The 22,761-nt window shown below is 35.7% G+C and overlaps 1 pseudogene; it reads right to left on the bottom strand.

The window, feature by feature from the left end:
* Positions 1-402: 402 nt before the first annotated feature.
* The window catches only part of LOC141410245 (transportin-3 pseudogene), a 61,054-nt pseudogene continuing 38,695 nt past the window's right edge, over positions 403-22,761 (bottom strand).

The raw sequence follows: 22,761 nt of genomic DNA, 5'->3' as shown, positions 1-22,761 counted from the left end.
AGACATGGGGTTTCACCATGTTGGCCAGGCTGGTCTCGAACTCCTGACCTCAAGTGATCCACCTGCTTTGGCCTCCCAAAGTGCTTAGATTACAGGCATGATCCTCTGTGCCAGGCCCTTTTTAAAAAAGTTTCTTAAAATTATTTTTCCTTTTAGAAACAACTTTACCAGGAAACCAGCTCCCCTCCTGCCACACTGGGCAGGCTGCAGTCATCTTTTTTTCAAACTGCCCTGATTTTCCCTCACACCCCCAAACAGGATCTCCTCAGGATGGCCTCAGAAAGCTGGAGTCTCTCTGTGACTGGTCATACATCCTGCTGGTGGTGAAGCCCTCTCTGTCACATTGGAGGTTTCTGATTGTGGGACACAGTCTGGTTTTTTGTTTTCTTCCTGTCTTCTAATTTAAAAGACAGGAAGAGTGCAGGAGTGTGAGCTGTTGAAACAACCTGGTGAAGTCTTGCAAGGTCCAGCAAATTGCTTACATTCCTTTGCACTAGTGACTTGCTCATGGAAGTCTGTAAGTTGTTTGTGTGTCATGGTGCTGGGCTCCCACGGTTGTCTCCTTTGGCAATCCTTTCAAGGAATTATCTAACCATTGACAAAAATATTGGACTTTCAACCTGCATGACCTCCTAGAGCACTTTGGCCACATCTGGTAGGGTACGTTGGGGAGGAGACAAAAGCAGCATGTGTGGAGCAACTGGCTGACAAGTTACTGTCTAAGCTGGTTCATCACCTGCCCAATCAGATCTTTGTGTAAATCAAAGTCTTTGCCATGATCATTGGTTACCCCTGTATGGATGGTGGGAAACTCATGACACTACAGTTGACATCTCAGTGGTCCAGGGTAGTAGAGGCAATGGCCCACTGTGAGATAAGGGTGATTACTTGGCTCTTCAGCAAGGTAACAGGGCTATACTAAATAAACCTGGTGGCTATCCAGGCTAAACATGTCATCTACAGTGTCAGGGTGATTCTGGAGACCATTCTGCTGTTCTAGGAGCTGAAAGGAGGGGATGCATATTGCCTGGACATGTCTAGTAGTCCCTGTGTTTTGGCTACTTTGGACCCCTACATTTCCACATGAATTTTATGATTAGACTGTCAATTGATGAAAAAGGTAACACATGATGTCGAACATCTTTTTATGGGTTCATCTACCACGTGTATATCTTTCATAAGTTGTCCACTTCAGAAATTTGCCCATTTTAAAATTGGCTTGTTTCCATATTGGGATTTAAATTTTTTAAAAAATATGTTTTAGATACAACTCTTTTATCAGATACATGTTTTGCATTTAGGTCCTCTCAGTCTGTAGCCTCTGTTTCCATTTACTTTTTACTTAACTTTTTACTTAACTTTTCAGGGCCTTAGTTTTCTCGTTGGGAAAAAAAAAGGTATAATAATATAATCCACAGGATTATATTGAAGTTTATGTCAATTAACATTCAATTCTTTAAAACCACTTCAGGTATTTTAAACAGTAAGATATTTAATACAGGTTAATTATGTGCTCATGAAATTGTTGGAAGAGCTAAAAAGCAAGCACCAGGCTGGACCGCGAGGCTATCCTCTGAAAACAAAACTATTCAATTGGCTTCCCAAGAGAGTTACTGCCTCTGCCACATATGAGAATGTGGGAGTCAAAAGGCTGCCACTGGAACCATGTGTTAATAGCTCACTAAAATTTAGGATTTGGGAGCTTGTCATAACCTCTGTTACCACCACTCCCACTGCTACATCTATAACTGCCTGAGGATTGGGAAACTGAGCCCAGGTGCTATTTCTCCAATTCCTTATCAATGTCTATAAAGCTGTGGGCATTGACTTTTTCATAGCCTTGCTTGTCATCAGAAAATATGCTGAAAGCCACAGGTATGTGATCTCCATTTACTTCTGCTTTCCAGATTTCAGGGGAGTGCTTTTAATTGGTGAAATCTACTTTGTAAACCTAATGTGTTTTGTTAGTTGCAAAGAAATTCTGGGAATATACTTTTAAACTTTCCAGTGTCTGTAATAAAATGAGAAACCATAGAAGAAGGTGGGAAAAAGTGCTGAGTGCCAATATATACATACCATATCTAACTCAACCATTAAATGAGGTAGGTTATCCTCATTTAATTGAAAATTGAAAATCAATCAATTTTCATGATTACTAATTTTAGCTCATTTTGTGAGCCATGAATTAAGTCATGAATTTTCCTACTACCATAAATTAAAAATCTAAAATTATTGATGTCAGATGCCGCGACTACACCTTTAAATGTTCCACAATTCCTTCAAGAAGGTGTATAATGTCTCTTTCATAATGTCCCCAATAGAGTAAGATTTGGTTTGGTGCTGTTGTAGAATAGCTATTTCCTCCTCATGTCATTTTTCGCTAACTTGTTCACCTTTGGAATTGTCTAAATTTGGTTCCTATTACTCCATTTTCTTGATTTTGAATTCTGAAATCCTTTTCACTCAGTTCTTTTTTTTTTTTTTTTAATCCTGACCTTAATTCTAGACCTTCACTTTGCTTCTTTTCTCTTTCTTACAGGCCAGAATCTGACTTTTTCCACTGCTTTTCTGGTATTGATTTGTGATCTGATCCTGGTTTGGGTATTCCTATTGCATATCTGTGACCCACCTTTACCACCACAGTATGGCAGTGCCTTAATCCTTTTGTGTTTCTTTATGTAGACAAGTTTCTATTTCTAGATGCAACATATTAGAAATTTTGAGGCCAATTTTTCTTTTCTTTTCTTTTGAATTGTGTCTTGCTCTGTCACCCAGGCTGGAGTGCAGTGGCATGGTCTCAGCTCACTGCAGCCTCCACCTGCTGGGTTCAGGTGATTCTTGGGTCTCAGCCCCTTGAGTAGCTGGGATTCACAGGCACGCCACCATGCCCAGCTAATTTTTGTATTTTTAGTAGGTATGTGGTTTCATCATGTTGTCCAAGCTGGTCTCGAACTCCTGGCCTCAAGTGATCCACCTGCCTCGGCCTCCCAAAGTGTTGGGATTACAGGCATGAGCCACTGTGCCTGGATGAAGCCTATTTTAAGGTATCAAATAGTTTATATTTTGTCTACAAGTCAAAATCTTTTATCTTCCTAGGCAATTCTAAATCAATGTATATTTTATAAGATATTTAATTGATAACCCTTTGACTTACATATTTGAACCATTAGTATGCTTGGAAATGGCCATTTAGGAGTCTATAAACCTCCAGCATGTTATTTTTCTTAGAATAAGTTTGCCCTAAGTGAATTAATTTATCTTTCCATGTTCAAAGCTTGGTTTCAAACTTGACACTTTGAATATAGAAAAGGTTTTGTTTGATTTTGGGAATTTTGCCACCTCTCATATCTAATTTAAGAAAAAGCATTTTTTTTTTTTAGCTACCCATACTTACAAGTTTCCAAACAAATGATGGTTGTGGGAAAGCAACAGTCAGTAAGCATTTGAATAACGCATTTTTAAAATATTTTGTCCTCTTTTCCTGATCTTTAGAATGTTTGCTTCTGTATTTTGGATTAATATTTACTTTGTTTTAATTTATTTATTTTAATAGGAACCTTTTTACTGAAACAGAAACTCCATAGGATTTCTGAATTTGGAAACTGAGAAATACATAACAGTGTTAGCCACTTGCTACAGGTGATTTCATTTTAGCTGTTGAAGGAAGGAAGGAAGGAAGGAAGGGAGGGAGGGAGGGAGGGAAGGAGGGAGGAAGAGAGGGAGGGAAGGAGGAAGGAAGAAAGTAAGGAAAGAAGGGAGGGAGGGAGGAAGGAATAGAGGAAGGAAGGAAGGAAGGAAAGAAGGGAGGAAGGAAGAGAGGAAGGGAGGAAGGAAGGAAAGAAGGGAGGGAGGAAGGAAGAGAGGAAGGAAGGAAGGGAGGGAGGAAGGAAGAGAGGGAGGAAGGAAGGGAGGGAGGAAGGAAGAGAGGAAGGAAGGAAGGAAGGACGGGAGGGAGGAAGGAAGAAAGGACGGGAGGGAGGAAGGAAGAGAGGAAGGAAGGAAGGGAGGGAGGGAGGGAGGAAGGAAGGAAGGAACTTCAAAATCCCATATAAGACATGATGAAACTTGATTATTTTTGGTTATATCTGATGTAAGTAATAAACTTATATTCTTTTAGAAATGGCAGATACTTTTGATAAACCTAGGGCTCCTCCAATTGTGTTCAAGCATTGCAGTACAACTTTTAGTGGGGAAAAATACTGAGTACTTTCTTTTCCATTGCTTTTCCAGTATTGCTTTGGGCTTTGAAGAGGGAAAGTATTTTGTATGCTGTTTTCAGCAAGAAAAGCTTTTGGAGACCTATAAGGGAGAGCATAGTGTGCTTCCCTATAAATTTGTCACCCTATTTTTAAGATTGAACAGAAAGAGTAAAAGATAGGAACAATTAAGCAATAGATTATTTATTCAAGTATAAGACTATTCCTGTTTATCTCTTTTATCTTGTGGTGTTGAATACGTCTTTTACTTCTAAGGCTTCTAAGTTTCTTAAATTTAAGACATAGGGATAATACTAAGTCTTTAACTGTGGTATATATGTATGCGAAGTACATTTTGTCACTTTCATTCGTTAATTTTTGAAACATATGGAGGACCTATTGTGTATCTTTAGCATCAACAGGAACTAGGAATACACAGTTGGAGCCAGAGGAGACAGAGAAACTAGCCAGAATTGTTCTGTGTGATAGGTGCACTGATAAAGGTGTACCCCAGGAGCTTTGGAGGATGGAGAGAGAAGGTTTTCTAGAGCAGGTAACTACCGTTTCAGAGGACAAGAGGACCTAACCAAGAGGAACAATTGGAGAGAGGTGGGGGAAGGGAAAGGCAATGTCTCTTCAGGTAAAGGGAAGAGTATGGCAGATACTGCTAGAGGAAGTTCCACTTCCTTTTCCTTCTGATACGTGAGAGGAAACTACATTTCCTGCCAGGTTGCAGTTATATGGGGCCATGTGACTGTTCCGGCCAATGGAATGTGAGCAGAGTGATTTATACCATTTCCATGCTGAATCCGCATGAAGACCTCCCGGATGATTTTCCATGCATTCTTTTTTACCCTCTTTCTCTTCCTTGTTTGGGATGCAGGCAGTTGATTTAACTAAAAATGCTGAGCTCTCAGATTAGTGGCTCTTAGCTTTAGCTTCTGGGTAATTCTAATATGCAGCCAGTGTTGAAGACCATGCCCTGGAGCAGCCTTCCTCAAAGGGTTCATAGAGAAATAAGCTCTATGGAAAATGATTTAATGACTATTTTCTCAATTCATGCAAGGCTAGTACTTAGCTAGCATCATTACAGATGTGTAGGAGATGGCTAATTCCTCACATGCAGTAAATTTCTATGGAAATTACAGGTTAAGTCTTTCGTGGAATTCTGATTGAGGACTGTCCTAGAGGATACTGGGGATACTGAGTGGAAGGGGCTTGGATTCTTTTGACGACTGAGTAGAGGAGAGAGAACCACTGCTTACTTGAATTGGATAGTGACTTGAGTGAGAAATAAGCCTTAATGCATTAAGTGACAAAATGTTGAGGTTATTTGATATGTCAGTTAGCCTATCATTACCAATACAAATGGCATGTGCAAATGTATTATGGCTACAGAAGGCACGGGGAATCAAAGAGGTCGTATAATTTTTTCCAGATAGAATAATGATTATGTATTTATTTGAGGTTGGGATGAGTTTAGGGAGAAGAAGGTATGGTTAATGTTGAGGCTGAACAACTATTCAGTGGCCACAGTATTAAGAGCCTTGTATGACTTTTTTGGCAATTTCTCTTACTCTGAAAGTAATGAAATTCCATTTATTTCAAGACTTCTCACTGGATAGGTAGCTTGACAAGTTCTACACTTTTGAATACTGCTTCAACTAAATCTTCCACAGTCAAAGTGAAGCCAATACTCTGATGGGAACTGAAGCCTGAAAAGGATGACAGCATTCCAGGGTTTACTCTGTAGTGATGAAAGCAGGATAAATGAAACTGGGAGAAGGCACCCCTCACCTTGCTGGAAATCAAATGATGTTTGCTACTTATTCCAACTGACTGCTAGCCTTGGTGATATTTAAAGAAGGCAGCCAGGATGCCACTGCTTAAACAAACATGTTTTTTATATTTTATTCTCTATGCCATTACACAATTAACGCATGAGCTAACTGAACCAAGCAGAACAGCAAAACAATACAATTAGAAATGGTAAGCCTAGGGCAATAACCACTACTCATGCTTTATGTGGATACCTCAGTGCAAAAATCTGAAGTGAAATCCTGAGTAAGCACCATTCTTTGGATGTTCATTCAGTTAGGGGTATTAGTATAAAGACGAGCAATCAGGAAGGACTGCTAAGCTTCACCTTCACCTCAGGGTGCAGTGGTATTTGAATGGAATCTTATGTGCTCCATTCTGGTTGGCTTTTGTTTTTAGTGGGTTTTTGATGTCTGAAAAGTAGGGGATCACTACACAAATCTGCAGGCATGCACACACAACATGGTTTCTCAAGCTTATATTGTTCTCTTGGGTAGAAAGAGAAAAAGGAAACCACATTGGGAAATGCTAGAGTATTTTCTTGTAGGAAGTTTAAAAATTATCCATTCAAAAACCTGACAAATTAGGAACCAAGCCTTCCTGGGTGTTTGTCTGAGTCATATTTTCCAATCTATTATGAAAAACTTGAATAGGGCAGTCATTTTGAAGATGGCTTTGACCTTTATCAAGAAGAAGGAGCCAATTACATTCAGCACTATCTAGTCTACAATCAGTCATTGTGCTGTCTGGGCCTGCTTTCTTTAAGAAAGCTTATTTTTCTTCTTTCTTGTTGCTCATGGGCCTTGTCGTTTATGATTCCTCTACTGCAGGAAGTCTCGTTTGTGAAGAGTCATAGACTGTACCAGGTTTCCTTTTTCTGTAATAGGATAGATGAGGAGAAGACTTCACAGCTGCCACATAAGGTTATTCTGTGCTTATAGTACCTTGTGAAGGATCTGTCTCTAAAGAATCTGTGTGCCATGGAGTAGTCCCTGAATGGCTCCATGCCTCTGTTTTCACCTGAAAAGCAAGCATACCACCTGCCTCCCAGAAATGTTTATAAAATCGATGAGCTCACATACTTGTTTATCACCTCTCTCCCTCCTAAAGGGAGGTGTCCCCTTGAGCAGTCATTCTGAAGTGATTAGTAATTTTAAAAAAGACCCTTTTTTTTTTTTTTTTTTTGACATAGTCTCACTCTGTTGCCCAGGCTGGAGTGCAGTGGCATGATCTTGGCTCACTGCAACCTCCATCTCCCAGGCTCAAGCAATTCTCCTGTCTCGGCCTCCAGAGTAGCAGGGATTACAGGCATGCACCACCATGCTAGGCTAATTTTTGTATTTTTAGTAGACATGGGGTTTCACCATGTTGGCTAGGCTGGTCTCAAACTCCTGACCTCAGGTGATCTGCCTGCCTTGGCCTCTTCAGGTGCTGGGATTATAGGTGTGAGCCACCACATCTGGCCTAAAAAGGCATTTTAAACTAGTTGCTAGGGAAATTTTCCCATAGGAATATTGATTTTGCATGTAGAATAGTCTCTACCGTATGAATAAAATTTCTTTTGGGGTTTTGTAGAACAGGCAGAAGTGTTCAAAGATTAAACTTTATCTCCAATCAGAAGCTCTTCTAAAGAAAAATAAGCAACAATGAAGTGATTACAAATACGGATTTTGCAGACAAATGGTCTGGGTTCAAAACTCAGTTCTGCCATTTAATAGCCATGTGAGCTTGGACAAGTTTTTTTTTTTTTTTTTCCCCAACCTTTCTGTATCTTGGTTTTCTCATCTGTTAATTGGAGATAATAATGGAAACTTCATTTTAAGGTTGTCCGAAAGATTCATTTAAATGATAGTACTTGTAAAATGATTATATGTGTTTCTGGTACAAATTAAATGCTATGTGTTGTTTAATAAAATACCGTTCTGGTTATCTCACCTCTTCTGTTTGGAATATACGTATTTATAAAAAGTGGAATGAAACCTGTATCTCTCTTACTTTTCAAGTCTTTACTGAAATAGATCCTGCGTTAAAGGGGTTATAGGAATTTTCTTCGCTCCACTAAATTTTTCAAGCTCTCAGCTTATCTGCCAATATGGAAAGTCCCAGAGGCATTTCTTAAACTTCCTGGATAGGATCAAAATCTGCATCTCTATCTCATCTATCTGTATAGGTGTTCCGTGTTGGAAAAAAGAGTGTCATTGGAAGCAAGGCCTTTGCTTATGTTTAGAACCCCATTCCTTGTTTTCTTGTGGAATATTCTAGGTTTTTAAAACCTAACCATGATAATCAGTTTGCTAGTTTATTAATATACTTTCTTTTTACATGTTTGCTGGCCTCTCAATAACTCTAAATTTTCAAGCATTTTATCTACATCTATAAAATTTGTCATATTTAAGATCGAATGCCTCTGTTCATGAATTAAAAAGAATTTATGTCATTCATTGTTCTTATAAGAAAAAAATTGCTTGAGCAAGAACTACTGGTCTCTGGATGGGCACTCTTAGCATATTTGATCAACAATGTTTCCAGAGATCATATAGACTGGGGATAGAAATGCAAGGGTGGAACTGGGAGAGAAAAATTAAGGAAAATTAATATGGTTATGATAACTCCTAGTTTTGCAAACATGTAAATCTTAAACAGTATACCACTGCCTTACTAGTCATATAGTTAGTCTTAGAGCAAATAAATCTTGTTACTTTTTCTGATCTACTCAATCTCTTTCCCTTCAGGCTGGATTATACTTCATCATACCAGACACGTGAATGTCTATTCAGGTTTTTGTTGCGGCCATTCTTAACTTATGTTTAATTGTCAATGACACAACCGTCTTGAGAGTTATGGTGATCTTCTTTGCCTGAGACTCTTGTAAATGAAATCACAGTGTAGTATGCAGCAAGTTGCAAATGAGCTTTTATTTGTTTGTTGGTAGGTTTTATTCAAGGAATTTTTGTTTATTCTATTATTGGCCTAAAAATGTGATGCTGGAAAAGATGATCCTTTTAAGAAACATGATTCTATGAAACTTAAAGAAAAAGAATTATTTAGAATTATGCAGTTGTAAATTATGATGAGATTATTATATATATTTTTTATAGCCAAAGACACACTAATAGAGGAAGAGATCCATAAGGTCTGTTTTATCTTTTCAACCCAAATGAGAAGGATTGAATTCTCAAGCATGAAATTGCCATCTGTGCTTCCCCTTCCCACCCCTCACATTAATACTTTTTTTTTTCTTTTAGCAGACCAGGTGAAGTCAGAACTTTGTTTTAGAAAGAATGATGTCATTGTATAATTGAATGTACGCATTCATGAAGCTACTAGGGATAACAACTTGTCACTTTAAAAATATGCCCGAGATAAGTTTCTCTCTTCCTTTTTCTCCCTTGGATTCTAACCTCATGCTAATAATAACTGCTACTGGTTTTGTAAGCATTTGGTCTGGGCACAATGCTAAGTGGTTTAGGTTCATCACTTCTTTTTTAGGCCTTTTAAGAAACTCTTTAGGTAGATGTAATAGTGTAAATATTCCCACTTCATAGTTAAAGGCACTGGAAACTAAAGAGGTTAAATAATCCCCAAATGCCATGAGGCTAGTGCTAGTGTTGGGTGTCTATCTCATCTGATTAAACTATTCTTTAGCCTAAGAACATATGCTGACCTTTCTCACATTGATTTCTTTGTTTATGATGTTCTCTCTGCTCACACTGTTCCTTCACCTCTGCCCATTGAAAATCTGCAGAACCTTCAAAACTCAATGGAAAGTTCTCTCTTCTCTGTAAACTAAGTTTCATAGAATCATGTTTCTCTGCACATTCCAGTACTCCCTCCTATAAAATTTGTACACATTTACATATTAAATGTATTACTATCTTCATGGTATTAACAAATCAAAACTTGCAGCATAATTATTATTGTACATGTCTACTCTCTCCACTAGGATGCAAAGTACCTGAAGAGAAAGCCAGACTGTTCTTTGCTGCAGATTTATCAAGGACAAATCTCATGTTTTAGCCATTTGAATAATTACTTATATTTACTTATATCTCATCTTGTTTCAGAAATAATTCAAAGAGAATCCAAGAATATAGAAAATATAATCATATAGCATAAGAAAGAAACAAGGACAGAGGCATAAAGTGGAACCAGAAAAGGGATTTAGCAGTGCTTACCATTTTATCTACATATAAATTTATTTTTTTAAAATAGGCTTTCCAAAAGCTCACTTATTTTTCTTTGTATTCTTAATGCCAATTGCAGGATCTGGAACATAGTAGGGTCAATAAATACTCATTTAATTGAATACTTGCATGTCAGATGTGGGAGGACAGTGGAGAAAAGATTGGTACTTGAAGTCTGATTACTTTAAAAAAAAAGGTTTGTTGAGGTATAACTGATACACAGTAAGCTGCATATATTTAAGTTATAAAATTTGATAAATTTTCAAACTTATAGACACTGGTAAAAACATCGCCATATGCAAAATAATGAAGATTATATAATCAAAAGTTACCTTGTGTTCTTTTGTATTCTCCTCCTATCTAAGCAACCAGTCATTTACTCTTTCTCACTCTATATTAGTTTGCTTTTTTAGAAAGTTATGTAAATGGAATCATCCATATAGAGTGTGTACCAATATTGTTCATTCCATTTTATTGCTAAATAGTATTCCATTATATGGATGTGCCTTATCTTGTTTATCAATTGGTTGATGGGCATTTGGTCATCTAAGGTTTTGACTATTACAAATAAAGATGCTAGGAACCTTTATGTACAAGTATTTATGTGGACTTATGCTTTCATTTTTCTTGGATAAATACCTAGGAGAGGAATGGCTGGATTATATGATGGGTATGTGTTTAATTTTAAAGATATTGCTAATCTGTTTTCCAAAGTTTGTGGCATTTTCTATTTTCCTCAGTAGTGTATGAAAGTTCCAGATTTTTCACTACTTTTCCCTGCCTGGCATGGTCAATTAAAAAAAAATCAGTCACTCTAACAGATGTGTAATAGTACCTCATTGTGGTACATTTCTACAATGACTAATGAGATTCAACCTCTTTTTATGTGCTTATTTGCCATCATTTATCTTCTTTGGGGAAATGTCTGTTTAGGTCTTTTGTCTGTAATTTCATACTTCTGTTGGGTTTTTTTTTCTTATTACTGAGTTTTGAGAGTTCTTTATATGTTCTGGGTATAAGTCTTTTAACAGATATGTGACTTGCAAATACTTTATCACAGCCTGTGGTTTTCCTTTTCGTTCCATTAACTATCTTCTGAAGGCACTGTGACAGAAAATTTTAATTTCAATGAAGTTCAGTTTATCAATTTTCTCTGTCATGGATTGTACTTAGGTATTGCAACCAGTAAGTTTGTGCCGATACCTCTTTTTCCTGGAAGTTTTGTAATTTTAGGTTTTGCATTTAGATCTATGATCTATTTTGGGGTAAATTTTGTATATAATGTTGAGGTATGGATTGATGTTGGCTTTTTTTTGCATATGGATATCTAATTATTTTCTGATTTTTTGAAAAGATTATTCTATTTCCACAGAAATGCCTTTGCAATTTTGTCAAAAACCAGTTTCCCATACACACACACACACACACACACACACACATATACGTGTGTGTGTGTGTGTGTGTGCGCGTGTATTTTGGGGATCTATATTCTGTACCAATGATGAATTCATCTTTATGCCAACACCACACATGCAGATTCATAATGAGCTTTAACATCAATAATGTTAACTCTCTAAATTTGCTCTTTTTCAAAGGTGTTTTTGGCTATTCTAGGTCTTTTTATTTTTCTATAAATTAAGAATCAGTTCGTCATTTTCTACCAAAAAACCTTGCTGGGATTATAAATGAAAATTCATAATATTTGTAAATCGCTTTTTAGACTTGATATCTTAGCAATATTTAGTCATTTGACTCAAGAAGATGGTGTATCTATTTATTTAGGGCTTCTTTCAGTGACATTTTGACGTTTTCAGTGTACAGAACTTCCATGTTTTGTCAAATTTATCTCTCCTCACTTTATTGTTTCTGATGCTACTGCAAATAATGTTATTTTGAAGTTTTAAATCCTGATTGTTTATCAATAATATAGAGAAATACAATTGATTTTTGTATTTTGATTTTGTATCCTGAGACATTCCTAAATTCAGTGATAAATTCTGTAATTTTTTTCTCTTGGTAGATATTATCTGATTTCTAGTTATTCCTTTGGGAACCAGGTTTTTTGCAAATACAGTTTTACTTGTTTCTTATGCCTTTTTCTGTCTTTCTCTCTCTCTGGATAGAAATTCCAGTTCAATGTTGAATAAAAGTGGTAGTAGCAGATGTCTATCTCTGTCTTGTTTCTGATGTTTGGAGGAAAGTTTTCAGTCTTTCACTAATAAATATTATAAATATAATGTTTGTTGTAGGTTCTTTGTAAATGCCCTTTATCAAGTTGAAGTTTGTTGATACTTTATCAGAAATGGATACGGGATTTTGTCAAGTGCTTTGTTTGTATGTCTATTGAAATGATCATATGGTTTTTCTTTTTCTTTTTTTTTTTGATTGTTAGTATAGTGAATTACATCAATTATTTGAAAATGTTAAACCAATCTGACATTCTTTGTATAAATGTCACTTTGTCATGATGCCTCATCTTTTTTATACATTATTGGATTTGATTTGCTAATATATTGTTTAGAATTTTTACATCCGTGTTAATGAAGGATGTTGGCCAGTAGTTTCCTATTCTGAAAATAACTTTGTCTGGATTTGGTAATAGCATGATAACGGCCTCCAATAATGAGATGGAACATTTTCCTCCGTTTTAAATTTTCTGGAAGAATTTGCATAGAATGGTATTTTTTTTTCCTTAGATGTTTAGTAGAATTCATCAGTGAATCCATCTAGTTCCAAATTTTCTGAGAAAAATTTTAAGTAAATATCCAATCTAGCATAAAAGGTTAGTATCTTCGCTCTTTTTTTCTTGATCAATCTGAACAAAGACTTTCAATTTTATTCATTTATTCAAATAATAACTTTTTGTGTTGTTGTTTTCTTTTCTACTTTGTTTTCATTGATTTCTGCTCTTTAAAAATTATACCATTTATTCTAGTGGCTTTGGATTTTATTTGCTCTTCTTTTTCTAGTTTCTTAAGTCTGAAGCTGAGATAACTGATTTAAGAAATTTCTTTTCCATTATAGGCATTTAGTGCTATAAATTTCTTCATCGATGCTACTTTAGTGGCATCACATACATTTAACTTGTTCTTTAAAAAATTTCATTCAGTTCCAAATGCTTTTCAGTAACTCTTCTTTATTTTTAGAAGTATGTTATTTAGTTTCCTATTATTTGGAGGAATTTTTCAGATATCTTTATGTTGTTGATTTATTTTTTAATAGAACTGCCAGATTTACTTATTTTTATTTTAAAAACTTGACAGATAAAATTGTATCTATGTGGAACCTAAAAATATTGATCTCTTAGAAGTAGCGAGTAGAACGGTAGTTATCAGATTTATTTTTTAAAATTTTTAATTGATTTCTAATTTAATTCTTTTTATTCAGAGAATGTACTTTGTGTGATCTGAATGCTTTCAAATTTGTTGATACTTACTTGTGATCCAGAGTATGTTCCATCTTGGTAAATGTTCAGTGTGCACTTCACAGGAAGCTGTTTTTGGGTGAAGGGTCTGGGTCTGATTGATACTGTTCAAATTTTCTATACCCTTACTGATTCCTATCTAATTAGTCTGTCATTTATTGAGAAAGAGGATTGAAATCTCTGACTATAATTGGAGATCTGTTTATTTCTCCTTCCAGTTTTTGCTGCATTTATTTTGAACTGTGTAATTAGGTTTAGGATTATGTCTTTTTCATGAATTGACCCCTTTATCACTATGAAATAATCATCTTTATCACTGGTAATATTCTGTACTCTGAAATTTACTTTGTCTGATATGAATATAGCCACTATAGCTTATTTTTATTTGTATTCACATGTGCTATCTTTTGTCATTCTTTTACTTTTACCATATCTGTGACTTTATATTCTAAGTGTGTTTTTTGTAGTTAGGTCTTGAATTTTTTCATCATCTATTTGGCAGTCTCTCCTTTTTAATGGGGGTATTTGGACCATTTACATTTAATGTGATTATTGTGTGATTAGGTTTAAGTCTCTCAGCTTAGTGTTTGTTTTATAATTGTTCTATCTGTTCATTCTGTTTTACTATTATCCTGTCTTTTTGGAATTATTTGTATATTTCTTAAAATTACATTTTATCTCCTTTGTTGTCCTTTTTTAATTTTGCTATATTAATGGTTGCTTTAGTGTTTATAGTATATAGCTTTAAATTATTGCAGACTATCTTCAACTGATAATATACTAGTTTGTATGTTGTTTAAGAATCTTGAAATAATAAATTTAATTTCCTTCCAATTTTATGTTATTTTGTCAAATATTTAATTTCTACATATATTATAAGTCTGATACTACATTGGTTTATTTTTATTTTTGAGACAGATTCTTACTCTGTTGCCTAGGCTGGAGTGCAGTGGAGTAATTTCAGCTCACTGCAGCCTCTCCCTCCTGGATTCAAGTGATTCTCTTTCCTCAGCCTTGAGAGTAGCTGGGATTACAGGCACCTGCCACCACACCTGGCTAATTTTTGTATTTTTAAATAGAGACAAGGATTACCATGTTGGCCAGGCTGGTCTTGAACTCCTGACCTCAAGTGATCCACCCACCTCAGCCTCCCAAAGTGCTGGGATTATAGGTGTGAGCCACTGCACGCAGCCTACATTGATATTTTTATTTAAACAGTCAATTCTCTTTTAAAGCATTTAAATAACAAGAAAAAAGCAATATATTTACTGATGTAGTTACCTTTTCTTATGTTCTTTATTCTTTTGTGTAGATATATATTTCCATCTGGTATAATTTTCCTTCTGCCTGAAAGACTGCCTTCTATAGTTCTTTTAGTATGAGTCTGCTGGAGATGAATTTGTTCAGCTTTAATATTTCTAAAAAGTCTTGATTTTACTTTGATTTTTAAAAGCTGTTTTCAATGAGAATAGTTCTAGTTTGACCCTTTGCCCCCATTACTTTAAAGAGATTGCTTTTCTATCTTGCTTGCATTGTTTGATTGTTTATGATGTGAAATCTGCTGTCATCTTATTTTTGATTCTCTGCACATAAGGTGTTTTTCATTCTTGCTGCTTTTGAAACTTTTTTTCATGACTGGTTTAAAGTATTTGGTTACAATGCACTTTAGTTTTCCTCAGATTTTTTAATGTTTTGTTCTCATTGGACTTCTTAAGTTTTTGGATTTATAATTTTCATCAAATAGGAATAATTTTAGCTCAATATTTCTTCAACTTTTCTGACTTACCTCATTCCCAGTTCAAGAACTCCAGTCACATGTATATTAGACTGCTAATGTCTCCCAGCCCACCATTGCTTTTTTCTTTTAAAATAAATTGTATTGTGTATATTTAAGGTATACAACATGGTGTAATGGGATATGTGTAGATAGTAAAATGGTTACTATAGTAAAGCCAATTAACATGTATTTCAGCTTGCATAACCATTTTCTATATGTAGCAAGAGCAGCTAAAATTTACTCAATTAACAAAAATCCTGAATATTATATTATCAACTATAGTCCTTATATTATATATTAGATCTCTAGACCCTCATCTTACATATCTGCTACTTTGTATCCTTTGACCTACATCTCTCAATTTCTTCTCTAACCTGTGCCCCTGATAACAGCCTTTTTATTCCCTATTTTTGTATATTTGACTTTTCTTTTTCTCTTCTTTTCTTAGATTCCACATGTAATGAGATCATGCAATATTTATCTTTCTCTGTCTGCCTTATTTCACTTAGCACATGTCCTCCAGATTCAACCATGGTGAGGCAAATGGCAAGATCTTCTTTTTAAAGGTTGAATAACATTCCATTTTACACACACGCGCACACACAGACACACACACATGCCCCACAGTTTCTTTACCCATTTTTCCATTGATGGACATGTAGGTTGTTTGGCTATTTTGAATAGGTAATGAACATGGGAATACAGATATCTTCACAAGGTGATGATTTCATTTCCTTTGGATATGTACCCAGAAGAGGGATTGCTGGGTCATATCATGGTTCTATTTGTAATTTATGTAGGAACCTCTATACTGTTTCCAGTAATGGCTGAACCAATCTCCACTTCCACCAACAGTGTACAAGGATTCCATTTTTCTCTATACCCTCATCAACACTTGTTATTTCTTGTCTTTTTTTAAATGGTAGTTTTATGCTATTGAGTTCTATGAGTTCTTTATACCTTCTGGATATTAACCCCTTTTCAGATATATGGCTTGCAAGTGTTTCTTTTTTTCTAATCCATAGGTTGCTTTTCATTTTACTGATTGCTTCCTTTGCACAGAGCACCACACCCAGCTTTCTTTCTCTTTCTTTTTTTTTTTTTTTGGTAGATACAGGATTTTGCCATGTTGCCCAGGCTCATCTTGAACTCCTGAGCTCAAGCAATTTGCCTGGCTCCACCTCCCAAAGTTCTGGGATTACAGGCATCAGCGACTTCACCTGGCCAGGGTAGCCTGAGCTTTTGATGTGTTATCCAAAAAAATCATTGCCAAGGTCAATGTCAAAGAGTTTTCTCCTGTGTTTTCTTCTAGGAGTCTTATGGTGTCAGGTCTTACATTTAGGCCTTTTGTCTATTTTGAGTTGAATTTGTGTATGGTGTAAGATATGGGTCCAATTTTATTTTTGCATGTGGGAATTCAGTTTTCCTATTGCCACTTATCAAAAAGACAATTTTTCTTATTGTGTCCTGTTGGTGACCATATATATTTGGATTTATTTTTGGGTTCTCTATTCTATTCCACTGATTTATGTCTGCTTTAATGCCAGAACCATGCTGTTTTGATTCCTATAGCTTTGTAATATAATTTAAAATAAGGAAGTGTGATGCCTCCAATTTTTTTTGTTGTCGTTAGGGAGGGGGTGGATAGTTGTTTTGCCACCCAGGCTGGAGTGCAGTGGGGTGATCTGGGCTCACTGCAACCTCCACCTCCTGGGTTCAAGTGATTCTCCTGCCTCAGCCTCTCAAGTAACTGGGATTACAGGCACTCACCACCATGCCTTCCTAATTTTTATATTTTTAATATAGATGGGGTTTCATCATGTTGGCCAAAATGGTCCTGACCTCAAGCGATCCACCCACCTCAGACTCACAAAGTACTGGGATTATAGGTGTGAGCCACTGCACCTGGCTCAATGTTGTTTTTTCTTTCTTAGAACTGCTTTGGCTATTTGGGGTCTTTTGGGGTACTATTTGAATTTTAAGATTTTTTCCCCTATTTTTGTGAAGAATGCCATTGGGATTTTGATAAGGATTGCATGGAATCTATAAATTTCTTTGGGTAGTATGGATATTTTAACAATATTAATTCTTTGCTTTTTTCTTGCTTTCTTTTTCTTTTCTTTATTTTCATTCTCTCCTTACTCTGTGACTCATTTTGGATAGTTTCTATTGTTATGTCTTTAAGTTCACTTATCTTTCCTTCTGCAATGCCTAATCTGTCATTAATCTCAACTGGTATATTTTTCTTCTTGAATGTTGCAGTTTTTATCTCTGAAAGTTCAATTTGGGCCTTTAAAAAAAATCTTCCATGTCTCTACTTCATTTTTTGAACCTGTTTAATTTAGTTATCAACCATTTCAATGTGCTTGCCTACTAAATCTAAAAAATGTATCAGCTCTGGGTCAGTTTTGAATGATTGATCTTTCTTCTTCTTTTTCTTATTGTGAGTCCTATTTTCCTGCTTAGTAATCTTTTATTGTTATGTCAGACAGTGAATTGTACCTTGTTGGTTACTGGAGAATTTTCTATTTCTATGGATATTCTTGAGCTTTGTTCTTGGGATGCAGTTAAGTTACGTGACATTATTTTGATCTTTTCAGGTCTTGCTTTAAAGATTTAATGAGTAGGAATGGATTCTCCATTACTGAGGCAAGAGCATCCTACGTACTCTACCTATGCCCCTTGAATTCTGAGGTTTGCTAGGTACTATAGCTGACCCTATGTGAGTGTCAGGCACTGATATTGCTAGATATTGCCTGTGATTCTTTCCCTGTCACTTCCTCACATACATGTGTTACTTGTACTCAGCTGAACACTGAAGGGCATCTTCTGTAGATCTTTAAGGAGTTCTCTCCATGTGCAGTTCTCTCCTCTTTAGGAATTTGTCCTACAAATTCTGGCTGCCTTGATCTCTTCAGACTCTCAGGACTGTCTCCTCAACTTAGGGGGTCTTCTGGGCTTCACCTGGGTTCCATATTCTTGTGCGGGAGCTGGGAAACCCTCTCAATGACTGAATTGGGGGAAATTGCAGCGCTCACTTGTTTGTTTCCTGCTTCTCAGGAAACATTTTTTCTCGCTGTTCCTCATTGTATAATGTTAAGTGTTTTGAATATTTTGTTTTATATATTTTGAAAACCTATTTTACATATTTTATATTTTGGTTGTTTCAAGCAGGAGAGTAAAATTTTCTCCTGTTATTCCATAGAGGTATAAACGAAAGTTTAGGCACAATTGGTTTGAATGGCTCAGTCATTTAGTTGCTGTCAGACCTTAGATACATTTCTTTAGTACTTTGAACTTTAAATTTTTTATCATTAAAACTAGGAAAATACCAGAGCTTTCTTAATAGAAATAAAAGATAACATTTAAGTTGTGTCCAGCATGGTGTTGAGTATATAGTTGGTATTTAATGTATCTATATTTTTGTGTCTCTTCTCGCTTCTCTTTGCTTATGATAGTGTGGAGAAAATACTCATTGAGTTTGTTAAATTAGTTCTGTGATTCCAAATTCAATTCACTCTGTTCTCAAAACATGAAGATTAAACAATGCCACACTGTTGAAAACTGCCCAAACATCTTTTTCTTCTGAGTGTCCAAGGGCAAATAAATCATCTGCTTCTATTGCTAAGATTTGTCTAATTGCTAAGAATTGCTTAATCTTATGCTGTTAATGTGAATAGTAGAGAAATACAAGTGAGGTTCATTGAATAGTACAGTGTTTGACCCCTAACATCTGCCTTCCTTTTCTCTTGTGCTAAATGATAGTTTGCAAGTGTTTAAAAATTATTTTATTATGCATGGCTTTAATATCATGTGGCGGGATTGGGATTATCCAGAAATTACAGGTTCTAATCTGTAAGATTTCACTTGATTCACACCATATTTATCTTTAAGGAGAGATATGTAGACAGAGCAATCATATTTAAATATATTATTTGCATGTACCATGTGGTACTTAATCTAAATACCTATGTGCATATACATACGCACACCTATATGTATTTAATTTTTAATTATGTCAAATGATTTACTAAATTCCTTACATACTACCTATGGTTAAAATTTGAATTTTAGCTGTAGACTAATAAAACTTGTTCTGAGGCAGCTATTGCAACCATTGCATTTTTTTTTCTCTGAGCATTAATAGTCAATTTTAGAAAGAGTAATTGGATCTGTTATCTATGTTCCTCCAATTCTCCTACATAACTTTATCAAATTGATCTTCCTTAATCACTGCTTTCACGCTGTCATTCCCCTTTCTCAGAAAAAGTTTAGGAAGTCTGAGTTTTTATCAGCTTACAAGGGAATCCGTTTACTTTCTTTCAAATCTCTACCCACATAGTTCTCATCCTTCATATAAAAGCCCACTTCCTTTTACTTTCCTATGTGAAGGCTTCAGATAGGTCAGAACATTGTCTTGTTGGTTCCCCTAGTCTGTCCCACTCCTTCTCAGTGTCTTCTCATACGTTTGTTTCTGACCCTGACCCCGCAAATTTATTTCTCACTTTTCACTTAGGTAGATCACCTTAACTTCCTTAATGAAAACTTCCATGACTCCAGCCCTCACTGATACCCCCTATCTCTATTTATCTAATAATGTGTAATTATAGAATGATAGCCAGTGACATAATATTGTGTTGAAACCATCTGGGCGAAATAAACCTTTATGTTTAGGTAGGGGAAATTAAAGTCCGGGAAGTTGATTACTAGCTCAGGCTCACACAAGGTGCTAGTCGTAGAGTCTGAATTAGAATTCGAATCCAGGCATGGTGTCTGGAGCCTGTAATCCCAGCTACTCATTTAGGGCTACAGTGAGCTATGATGGTGCCATGGCATGCCAGCCTGGGTATCAGGAACAGATCTTGTCTCAAAAAAAAAAAAAAAAAAAGGATTCTTATATTTTGGACCACTGTACTTTATAACTGTGTGTAAAATTTTATTCATTTGTTCATGCAATTAAAAAATATAGAGAGTGTACCTTCTTTGATCCAATCTTTTAATCTACACAACAAGAGATAGATACTGTTGTCATGTTGATTTGACAGACAGGGACTGATCTAAGGCATCAGAAGTAAATGTCAGAGTTGGGATTCAAACCCCAGTCATTGGGCACTAGGACCTGTGTGTTTAATCACCATGTGACGCTGCCTGTCTTTGCTGCAGATCTAGCTCCCTGGCTACTTTTTATGTACATGAAGGATGAGGTCATGCCACATACTTCTGGTTCCCTGTTGTCTTCCAGATAGGGAATAAGCATACAGTGTGCCTCAATATTTGTTGATTGACTGGTGTCTGATTCCACAAATTGCTCATTAAGACAGTCCCCAAATCTGAATCAACATTGCCCACAGTCATATTTTTTAAAGAAATTACTTGAATCTAGATAAAGGATTCTGTGTGTATATACGGAAATTAAAATATGAGGTAATCATGAAGATAATTGAGGCAATACCTCACTTTTTACTTCAATAATTTTCCTTTTTTTCTTTGTTTGACTTTGTCAGTGCAGCACTGTAGCTCAAACCACTTGACCTGCACCAGTCATTTAGTTTTTGTCACAAAGCCAGGCAACTATGTAGAGAATTTGGATGGCAGAGCCAAAGTCAGTTCTTTCAGCTGTTTGACTGAGTTTGATTCATTCTCACCACACAGTCCAGGGTTATCAGTGGATTTCTTTACACTCTGGTCTGTGTAGAATTTGTCTAGTGATCTCCATATTTCGTTGCTTCACATGAAATGTGTATATTCCAGAAAGTAGACTATATCTATATCTTTATATTAATATCTGTATTTCCAGAAATATTTTCCCGGATAAATTACACAGCCAGCCACCATGCCTGGAATTAAGTGAAGGAAACAGACCCACTAGAAAAAAAAAATACTTTTTGCAGTCAGGTCATTCCAGACCAAAACCTCAAATCCTTATTGTCAGTAAGTATAATATATCATAACAAGATAGTGATTTGTGATGCAAGGCACCAATATAAAATATAGAAGATTATTATTATTCTTATATTTAACTCAAGAGCAATATAAGGTTGATCTGCTTTTACTCTTTAAGTAAATACTGGTGAGCTTACTAGGTTTATATGATCAACTGCTAGGACTTACTGAAATGATAATCAATAGTATAAATTCTAGTTTTACTTGATATTGGTATAGATATATAGTGGTGAGAAGTTCTATAAGTTCACTGATTGTTATCTTTTTCTCTCACAGATAGATGAGTAATAAAGTTCTTCTTGAAATAGAAACAAACGACTGTGTTAGGAACAGGGTTGTTGATTTGAACCTGTAGTAGAGTCTGGAGAACCAGTCCAATTGTTGCTTTGATCTGAACCTGAATTTATTTTAAAAGATATAAAGTTTCATAACTCTTTTCTGTTCTAGGAAACAAAATGAAGAAGAGGGCTTTTTATATCTTCCTCCATTTATTTATTTTAGGATAATTATTTAGATGTCATGTTTACTATTAGCATTGCCATTTGGAGCTATTTCCAGTTTTAGTTCAATTTCCATCTATTAGAAGTAAAGACAGAACAGTTTTTACCCCCTGATGGAAATGAAAAATGGTGACTGTTAATGTCTTTTAGCACAATAACCATGCTTGTTATGATGATTTAGTTGAATTCACTGGAACAGATATAATGGCTAACTTTAGCTGTGTCTACAGAATGGCAGATGCAGATCATTTGCTGAAAAAAACTGTAATAGTGCTCTGTACATCTCTGTTGATTTTTATTGTAAACAATAAAATATTTCATTAAAGGAGGCTACTACTTGATTTTTATGAACATCATCTGATCAACTGGACCTGGGATTATAGAATGCAGATGTACACTTGGGTTTCAACAAATGAGTGCTCTCTCTCTTTTTTTTTCTAGTTGAATATTTCCATTTATGTTACTTGGGAAAAGATTGCCACCATAATATGAAGCATCATTACTAAATCTAAACGATGCCCAATTAGGAAGGAGCCATGAAAGGTAAAGGAGAATATTAACAAGAGAAACTCAGCAAGAAGCTTGGCAGGCAGTTTAGGAAGAGACTCTAATCAGTGCATTAGATCTATTTCATCATAATCAGAGATAGTAATTTACTTGAATGAGGCCTAAACTAAGTACTTGGCACAGATTTGGATAACATAATGCAAAACAAAGACATACTGAAAGTGGCTTCGAGGGCCCTAGACGAGGGATCACATTTCTCCCGTGAAAAAATAACACAAAAACCTGATACCTTTTTTCTTAGGCTACCTGGACACACTTCTGTCATTGTGAAAATGAATGCATGTGGATAGCTGTGGCATCCATTCGTGATTATTTTTGTGCTATGTAGATAGGTAGAAAAGGGTGGTTGCAT

Source organism: Macaca fascicularis, chromosome 4, assembly GCF_037993035.2.
Source record: "Macaca fascicularis isolate 582-1 chromosome 4, T2T-MFA8v1.1".
Lineage (NCBI taxonomy): Eukaryota > Metazoa > Chordata > Mammalia > Primates > Cercopithecidae > Macaca > Macaca fascicularis.
Note: the sequence above shows the minus strand (reverse complement) of the source record. Positions and strands in the feature narration are given on the sequence as shown.